The 9,494-nt window shown below is 41.0% G+C and overlaps 1 long non-coding RNA gene across 1 annotated transcript; it reads right to left on the bottom strand.

Moving 5' to 3' along the window:
* Positions 1-3,160: 3,160 nt before the first annotated feature.
* LOC135623933 (uncharacterized) lies at positions 3,161-7,384 on the bottom strand. Its single transcript, XR_010491566.1, has 2 exons — positions 5,318-7,384; positions 3,161-3,461 (listed from the first exon to the last, which is right to left on the bottom strand). It is a non-coding gene; the product is annotated as an uncharacterized LOC135623933 (long non-coding RNA).
* Between the last annotated feature and the right edge of the window lie 2,110 nt (positions 7,385-9,494).

Raw genomic sequence — 9,494 nt, forward strand, 5'->3', positions numbered from 1 at the left:
CTTGCGAGGCCCCTCTTCGATGAGGCTCCCACCTTCCACTAGCAAGTCTCTTGAAATGGAAGGGTAAACACCCCTCTTACAACCTTTTACAAGCAGCTCAACCTCTTACAATTTTTCAATAAAAAAGGAGGAGAACTCTCTAGCAAATTGAAAACAAGACTTGCTAAGACTTTCTAAGACTTTTCTCTCAATCAAAATGCTTCTCAAAAGTTGTAACCTCAGCTGAGATTTGAGGGGTATTTATAGGCCTCAAGAGGATTCAAATTTTGGGCTCCAAAATTTGAATTCTCTTAGGGTTCCCGGTGCTGGAGGTTCCACCGCCCAGCCAGGCGGTTCCACCGCCCAGCGCTCGGGTGCTGGACGGTGCAACCGCTCAGCCAAGGAGGTGTCACCGCCCAGCCAGGCGGTGCCACCGCCTGGCTCTCCAATTCAATTGTTTGGCTTAATTTTAGCCCAAACCAAATCTGACTTTGGGCCCTAACCAGGATATAGGATTATCTCTTAATCCTAATCCTAATTACAGGTGAACTACATAACACAAAAAAAACATCCTAAGCAAGTTTTTTAACCGCGAACGTCGAGTCTTGTTCCGGCGAGCTTTCCGACGAACTTCTTCCGACGGACTCCCTGCAAGCTCCCAATCTTTGTGATGACTTTAACGAGTAGCCGAGCCTTCTTGGTGATCTCCGCGAGCCTCCGACGATTTCTTCGGCGAACTTCCGACACGTTCCCGATTTCTTCTCGGATGGTTCCGGCAGCATCTCCGATGATTCTTCGGTCTCTTAAACGTCCATCGAGCTCGACTCCGGTATCCTTGCTTTATGTTTTCTGGTTATCGTAGTTAATCCTGCACACTTAACTCAATAATATGGATTAGATCAATTAACCCACCAATTGATTATATCATCAAAATCCGAGATTCAACAGCTGATCCCCTAAAGAGATCAATCCCAAGTTTAGAATCTACAAGGGTTCTAACACCGAACCACTCTAAAATCGCGGTGCTCTCTGGTTTGCATTTACTTTGAGCATATTATCGTTACTGCAAACCTCCTCAATAGCTTTCTGCCTTCTGCGCTTTTACGATCGTGTTTCAAAGTTCAGTATTTTCTGAATCGGTGTTTAGACGTAAATCAGTTTTATCGTACGAACATCATATTTTAGTTTTCGCTTACATTCTGATTTCCATCATAACTGCAAACTACCTTTATAGATTTGCTTTAACTGCATCTTGCTTAATCACAAGTTAAAGTGATTTACGAATCGACTTTTCAACCGAAATCGCTCTTATCGAACGAACGCAGTTTTAATCGTTGAAAGTTTTCCGCTGCACTAATTCACCCCCCCCCCCTTTTAGTGCTCTTGATCCTAACAAGTGTATGAAAGAGAGTAGGCGTAGTAAAACAAGTAAGGAGGTTTATAGTAAAGATAAATTGCACAAATAGAAATACAAACCAGAGAATACACCAATTTTATAGTGGTTTGATCATCGTGACTTACATCCACTCCGTCGATTCCTCTTTCATCGAGGCCACCAGCATCCACTATCGATCTTTCTTTAATAGGTGAAGATCAACCTCCTTCTTACACCCCTCTTCTCGTTTTCATAAGTTTAGGAGTTAACCTTTACAACCACACACTCCTCCTAAATAGAATTCTAAACTTAGAATATAGGAGGGGATTTCTCTAGTGATTGCAATAGCGTTTTCTCACTTTTAAAGACTCTATGCTTATGTGTGTTAACTAGGGATGAGAGGGGTATTTATCAGCCTCAAGTTGATTCAAACTTGGAGCCTAAAAATATTTCATCCCGGGTTTCTTGGGTTCGGGCAGTACCACAGCCTGTGCTGGGCGGTACCACCGTCAGTGTCAGTCTGACACTGACACTACGCTGGGCAGTACAACCGCCTGGCATTGGGCCATTAGGTGGTACCACTGCCTAGACTGTCGGTACCACCACCTGGCACCTTACCAGGGGCGATACCACTGCCCAAACTAGCGGTACCACCGCTTGACACAGTCTCGAAGACTATGCCACGATGGTGTCACTTCTTGGGTCACTATTTGGGCCTTTTTTTGGGCCCAACACAATTCTTACATGGGCCCAATTGGCCCCTAATTGGGTTGGCCTAAATCCAAACCCAATTACATGCTAACTACGATTCCTAAGACATATTCTAAGCTTAACAAGTCCGTAAGTCTAGTTTCTTTCGGTGAGCTTCTGGCGAACTTCTGACTATCTCTTGGCAATGTTCCAGCGGACTCTCAGCAAGCTCTTGGACTTCATGATGATGTTCTTGGTGAGTTCCAATGAGCTTCATTGGCAAGATCCTGGACTTCTCGGTTGGTTCCTACAGAACATCCGACGAATGTCTGGACTTCCGACGAACTCTCGAACTCCCAATGAAATCGCGTCCTTGACTACAGGACTTCATTTTGCTTTATGCCTTGCTATCATAGTTAATCCTGCACATGTAAAAACACACTTCGATCTAGACAATTAATACTAAGCATTAATCATGTTATCCGGCTTGTCATTGGTCCCTCAACGCTTTGTCCGATTCTTTGGCGTATCGTCCTCTCTTGCGGCCTATTACCCAATCGACCAGTTGACTCTGCAACTCCAATATCCTTAGTGCAATATCAGCTCTTCTTGACCCGATGCCCGAATCCATGGCCTGAAGCCTTCTATCAATATGTCGATCGATCCACCGGCTCGACGTCTAATCTTCTGACATGTTTTCAAAGATAGCTTGAAAGCGTACAGAAGATGCGTAGTGGATGCGTAGTGAACATGAACTCCTCACTATGAAATTTAAAAGGTTCATAAAACAAGAGTTAAAGAACAAAAATAAAAAGAACGTAACTATTTGCTATGAACGCAAGAAGAAGGAAGCTCTTTAAGACAAATCAAGCTCATCTAAAGACGAGGAGAAAATCAAAAAAGGCGATGTGGCAAACTATGTCTTAACGGCTTTTGTCACGCCCCTCAAAATATCCATGATTTTTAAAATTTTCGTCACAGACCAATCCAGGATCCAAACTAACGTTTGAGGACACTGAAAACATTCTATTCATATTCACATCCATAAAACCTATGCAGTTTATAATCATATATCACATCACTCGATAATTCACATTTATGGCAACCCAAGCCAACTTGACAAACATGAACAACATTTATAAATCCACAAGCTAAATAAATTATACAATCAGAACTCCAACTATTCACCACAAGTTCATATCGTCATAAATTAGACTTAACATTCCGAAATTCCAAATAAGAGAGATCTTCTAACACTTTTACACAGTATATCCATTTCGATCATCAGAACAATTCATTACATACAAAATATGCTTATACAACAATAGCATAACAACCAACAGGACTTGCCCATAATTCTGAATAGCTATCCACTGCCTCAGCCCAAATCAAACATCTCGAAGAGTGACAAGCTGACCTGAAAGGTTTATATAACAACGGAGTGAGCCAAAAATGGCTCAGCAAGTGACAAGCATATTCAGAACAAAAGGAACAGTTTGAAACGAGTAAGGTATCATAATACAAGGCAGAATACCAGAATTCTCAAGGATACCATCTCAATAGATACCAAATCATACGTATCATGTCATTCATAACATATTTGATCCATAACGAATGGAGCATAGAGTAATTGGAACATATCAATGGCAGATAGGACATTTCAGAACAAATCAGTTCATAGCAAATGGAGCACAGAGTAATTTGGAGCATATCAATGGTAGATAGGACATTTCAGAACATATCAGTTCATAGCAAATGGAGCACAGAGTAATTTGGAGCATATCAATGGCGTATGAAATGTTCCGGAGCATATCAACGACATATGGAACATTTCGAAACATATCAACAGTGGAGGAAACATTTCAGAGCATATCAATAACAAATACCGTACAGAAGCTCAAACGTCGTCTTTGACATTGCAAACATATCAATCTTATCCAAAGCATGTACCGAAACACATAACCAAAGCTCTGGATATCATATCAAACATACAGAAGGTGTAGTGGGATCTCAGTCAGAATGTGATTCATCCATTTCTGAATGACCACCTGACAAAAGTCTCCCACATCTGGGAGCTCCATCCACCCACGTCTAGGTGAAGTCAAAGGGGGCCGGCAGAGCATCGCAGGCTCTAATCACATACCCACGTAGCGGGCAACAAGCGCATACAGAATATCCCTCATAGCGGGACCCCACATAGCGGGCAAATAGCGCATACCCTTTCCCATTTCTGGCAAAGGTCCAGACAATCCCACACACCAGAGTACAAAAGGACAGTTTCAGCAATAAGTAGCATATATCGGAAGCACACGCGGAACAACAAACGTACATGTGCCTTTACGAGTCAATCCGAAGTAAGCAATAATCTTTCACAAATATATTCAGACTTGAAAGGAATTGAAAGCAAGGGCACATATGGAATCCAAGCAATCACTTATACCTCAATTCAATAAGAAGATTTGATGAATTCAATGTCCAAAGGAATGAAACTGGAATAGGCACATATCGAAAGCAAATGCAGAACAATAGGATATACATGTGCCTATATGAGTCAATACGATATAGCATAAACGTTACACAACAGTTTTCAAGAATGCAATAATTTTAAGGACAAGAGCATACAAGAATTCAAAGCAGTAATATAAAGCTCAATTGAATAAGAAAGCTAAAGGATATCAATCTCCAAAGGAATGAAACCAGAATATGAGAAATCGACCAAAGCTCGATTTCTGGCAGAATACAGAAGGCACATTGAACAAATGATTCAAACTATCAATCATGCTCCAATTTACTCAGAAATAATCATTGGATAATACTTTCAGATAAGACAGGCTTCATATGAATTGAACTGTCCAACAGAGAGAGTTACAAATAATTTGGTAAGCAAGTGTCGTAGAACAAAATCTCTGTTGGCAGAATTCATAATGTCAGATTCAACAGACAACTGGACAGGTGTTTGGATTCCAAATCTTTCAATCCATATATCAAAGAAAGGTCTACGAGTCTAGTTTCCAATGAAATCAGTTTTGAACAAATCAGAGTTTCCAACAAAGACTTATAGGCAGCTCGGTATCAAAAGGTCAGAATATCAGAAGTTGCACAGATTCGAATCGTTACGTCTAAACAGGAGATATATCAAATGCAAGGCTAGAACAATTCAAAGTTCCTCATATTCAAAGAAAATGTAGAGATAAAATGGCAGTGAGGAACGATCAAGATACTTGCAATAGGAAAGATTAGAGCAATTATAGGAGGAACGATCAGGGAACTTGCCTTTCAAATATTTGATCTGAATCTCCAAGGAAGGTGTCAGTCCAATCCTTCTACTTTTCCTCGGTGTCCTCTCTCTGTTTCGTTTTGTGCTCCCGTTTTCTTCCTTTCATCGCAACTACACCACGTGTCGAACATCGAGGCACAGTCACCTGCTCTCTCTTACTCTCATTCCTTCTTTTTCTTTCCCAACCGCAGTTGCCACAGCCGCCGCCGCTGCCGCTGCCACAATCGCAACTGCGGTCACAACCGCAGCCCCCTTCCACTGCACTATTTCCTTCTTCCCTTCTCTCGTTCCTACTCTTTCTCTTTCCCAAAAGCAGCTACTGCAGCCACCACCGCTGCCGCAGCTACCGCAGCCAACGTCACAGCCGCAGCCGGAGTCGCAGCCACGGCCGCAGCCATCACACTCGCAGCCTCTTCTTCCTCCTCTGCTCTATTTCCTCCTCCTCTTCCAGCTGCAGCTGCCACTGCCGCAGCTGCCACCCCTTCTCCTCTTCCTCTCTTCTTCCTCTCCTTCCCTTTCTCTTCTTCTTCCTCTCCTTCCCTTTCTCTTCTTCTTCCTTTCCTTCTCTTCTTTCCCAGCCACAGCTGCAGCTGCCATCGCCGCAGCCGCAGCCCCTTCTCCTCTTCCTCTCTTCTTCCTCTCCTTCCCTTTCTCTTCTTCTTCCTTTCCTTTTTCTCTTCCTCTTTCCCTGCCACAGCTGCAGCTGCCACAACCGCAGCCGCAGCTACTTCTTTCCCTTCTCCTCTTCCTTCTCCTTCCTTTCTTCTTCTTCTCTCCCCGCTGCAACTGCTGCAGTCGCGGCCGCAGCCACGGCCGCAACCTCTCCCTCCTCCCCTGCTCATCTTCCTCTTCTTCTTCTCTTCCAGCTGCAGCTGCCATCGCCGCAGCTGCAGCCCCCTTCTTCTCCCCGACGAACAGCACCTCCTTTCCTCTGTTTCCTCCTGCAGGAAACAGAGGTGCCGCCTCTTCACCCGCTTCTACTTCTTCTCTTTTTCCTCACCATCTCTTCCTCTCCTTCTCTTCCAGCTGCAGCTGCCACCGCCGCAGCCGCAGCTCCTCCTTTCCCTTCTCTTCTTCGTCTCCTTCCTTTCTTCTTCTTCTCTTCTTCTCCTTCCTCCCCTTCTTCTCCCCGACGTCACACACACCCTCTCCTCTGTTTCCTCTGCAGGAAACAGAGGTATCACAACCTCTTCTCCTGCTTCCTCTTCCTCTTCTCTTCCTTCTTCTTCTTCTCCTCTTCGAACGCCCCACCTCTCCTCTGTTTCCACCTGCAGGAAACAGAGGTGCTGCAGCCCTAGCTGCTGCCACCTCTCGCTCCTCTCCCTCTTCCCTCTCTTTTCCCTCTTCTTCTCCTTCTTTTCTTCTCCTCTTCCCTTTTCCTCCCCAACCCTACACACCTCCTCGCTGCAGCCTTGCCGCAGCTATCATCCTCTCTTCTTCTTCTTCTTCTTCTTCTTCTTCTTCTTCTGCTTCTTCTTCTTCTTCTTCTCTTCTCCCTCTTCTTCCTCTCTTCTTCTCCCCACGCCCCACAGCTTCTCGCTGCAGCCCTCGCTGCAGCCACCTCCTCTTCTTCTTCTTCTTCATCTTCTTCTCTTCTCCCTCTTCTTCCTCTCTTCTTCCTCTCTTCTTCCTCCTCTCTTCTTTTCCCTCTTCTTCTTCTTTTCTTCAACCACTCTCCTTCTTCTCCTCACGCCCCACCGAAAGAAACAGAGTGCGTGGGAGGCGGTGGGATAATACCGAATTTTCGGTTTTTCCTTTTCTTTTTTTTTTCTTTTTGCAACTTAGCAGTTTAGTCCTTGTAATTTCTATATTTACATATAGGTCCCCCAATTTACATATAAATCCTTATTAATACATTTTTAAAAGTGGGGGATATTACAGCTTTCGATGATGAGGTAATCAAAATGCCCTTAGTTTAATTTAATTTACTTTAATTATTTTTTTTGAAAATTGTATGTTTAAAAATGTAATGAAAATACAAAAAATTAGGATCATGCTAGTAATTTCAAAAATGATAATAAAAATTGCAGATTTAATTACAAAGTGATTTTGGTTGAAAATGCCTTATGCTCAATGAAATCATGATTGTTGAATATACTTTATGTTTAATGATTTCTTTGGCTTGTATGTCTTATCATGATGAATGTTTTGAAAATAAATGTTTGTATCATGCATGATGATTTTTATGCATGACAACTTGAAGTAATGATTTGAAATCATATGTTTTGGAATTATGTGTTACACTTTTTGATCTTGATGATTTTTTATCATTTTGTTTTAAACGTTGATGCATGGTTTTAACGTAAGAACAAATATTTGGGCATGCTAATATAAAGTCAATCACACAAATTGAAACTAAGGAAGTTTAGATATCCCTAAGAATCATTCAACATCATGTTCAATGAAACCATGCTTGATATCTTAATGAAAATATAATGATGATTTGAAAGCATGCTTAACGAGTTTATATTTCAAACTTATGCATGATAGTTTTTGCGATATTTTGAAATTTCTTTTTTGGTGTTAATGAATGATGCATGGATTTGGTATAAAAGAAAAGAACATAAAACCAATCAATAAGTTGAAACAAAAAGAGGAAAGGATTTTTCTTGAAAACTTCTCAATCCCTACCTTATCGATTTTTCACTAAGAGATCAATAAAATTATTTATGCCATTTTGAATCTCTTGAAAGAAATGTTGAGATTTTGATGATTTTGATGATATGAATTTGAATAAGTTTTATCAAAATCATGATCTTGGTTTATTAGAATTACTCGATATATTTCTTTCAAGATCTCTTCTTTGTACTCCTATGATTTTTTCTTGGTATTTTATTTTAAGAAGAGATTTACTATATGAATCATGTCTTTTGGTATTCAATTAGTCTTAACTTTCATGATATGATTTCTTTGTATTTATGGCTTGTATGTTTTGAAATGATTTGGAATGATGCATGCAACACTATGAATTTTCCCTTAGATAAAAATGCATGCAACACTATGATTTTTTTTTTTAAATGATGTCAAAATCAATATTCATCATTTTCTGAAATGATACTCTAGAATAATGATTTGGAATTATGCATGTAACGATGATTTTATACTTTATAAACATGATTCTTCCTGCTTTAATTGTCTCATCCTAATCGAAGCATCCTGCATCACTCAAAACGTAGATTAAATTATAAACACTCATAAATTGGTTTCATCATCAAAATCTGAGATTCAACACCCCATACACGAAAGTGTCTTAGACTATGCTTTCTCCTAGTCCAAAGCTCAAAAGGTGTTTTTGTAGTTGCTTTAGTTGGTACTCTATTAAGAATGTAAGCTACAGTTTTTATTGCTTCTCCCCAGAGTGACTCTAGCAAAGTAGATTAAGAAATCATACTTCTTACCATGTCCTTAAGTGTGCGGTTTCATCTTTCAGCTACACCATTCATGCTAGATGACCCTGACATTGTATACTGAGGGACAATTCCACACTCCTCTAGGTATAAAGCAAATGGTCCTGGACATTATTCACCTGAGCTATCATTTCTGCTGTAATATTCCCATCCATGGTTAGATCTGATGCTTTTTATCCTTTTGCTGAGTTGATTTTCAACTTCAGCTTTAAATACTTTAAACATATCCAAAGATTGAGATTTTTCATGTATTAGATACACGTATCCATATCTAGAGTAATCATCTATGAATGATATGAAGTATTATTGACCATTCCATAAAGATGTAGGAAATGGCCCATAAATATTGGTCATGCAAATGGAGCTTGTCAGCAAACTCCAAAACAAATCACAAAGGTCTATCGACCACGTCAAGTACCTCAGCAACAAAGCGAGTCTTCTCTAATGGCAGTAGCACCGATGGTGGCGAAGACTATTGAGCATTCCGACTCGCAAGGACAGCACCGCGGACAGAAAGACAAATCCAAAACTATATCTCTTACTATAATGTCGGAGCCTTCCACAACAGAGGTTTCCCTTGGTACTAGTGGACAGGAGAAACATAAGTCAGGAACTTCATCTCTTCCAATATCATTGGATCCGTCCACAATAACTCAACAAACTCAGGCCCAAACAAATCTCGCCAGCAAGGATATTCTTCCTCAACAAACTCAGGCCACAACAAACATCGTCAACAAGGATATTCTGTCTCAACAAACTCATGCCC

This window comes from Musa acuminata, chromosome BXJ1-3, assembly GCF_036884655.1.
Source record: "Musa acuminata AAA Group cultivar baxijiao chromosome BXJ1-3, Cavendish_Baxijiao_AAA, whole genome shotgun sequence".
NCBI classification, from domain to species: Eukaryota; Viridiplantae; Streptophyta; class Magnoliopsida; order Zingiberales; family Musaceae; genus Musa; species Musa acuminata.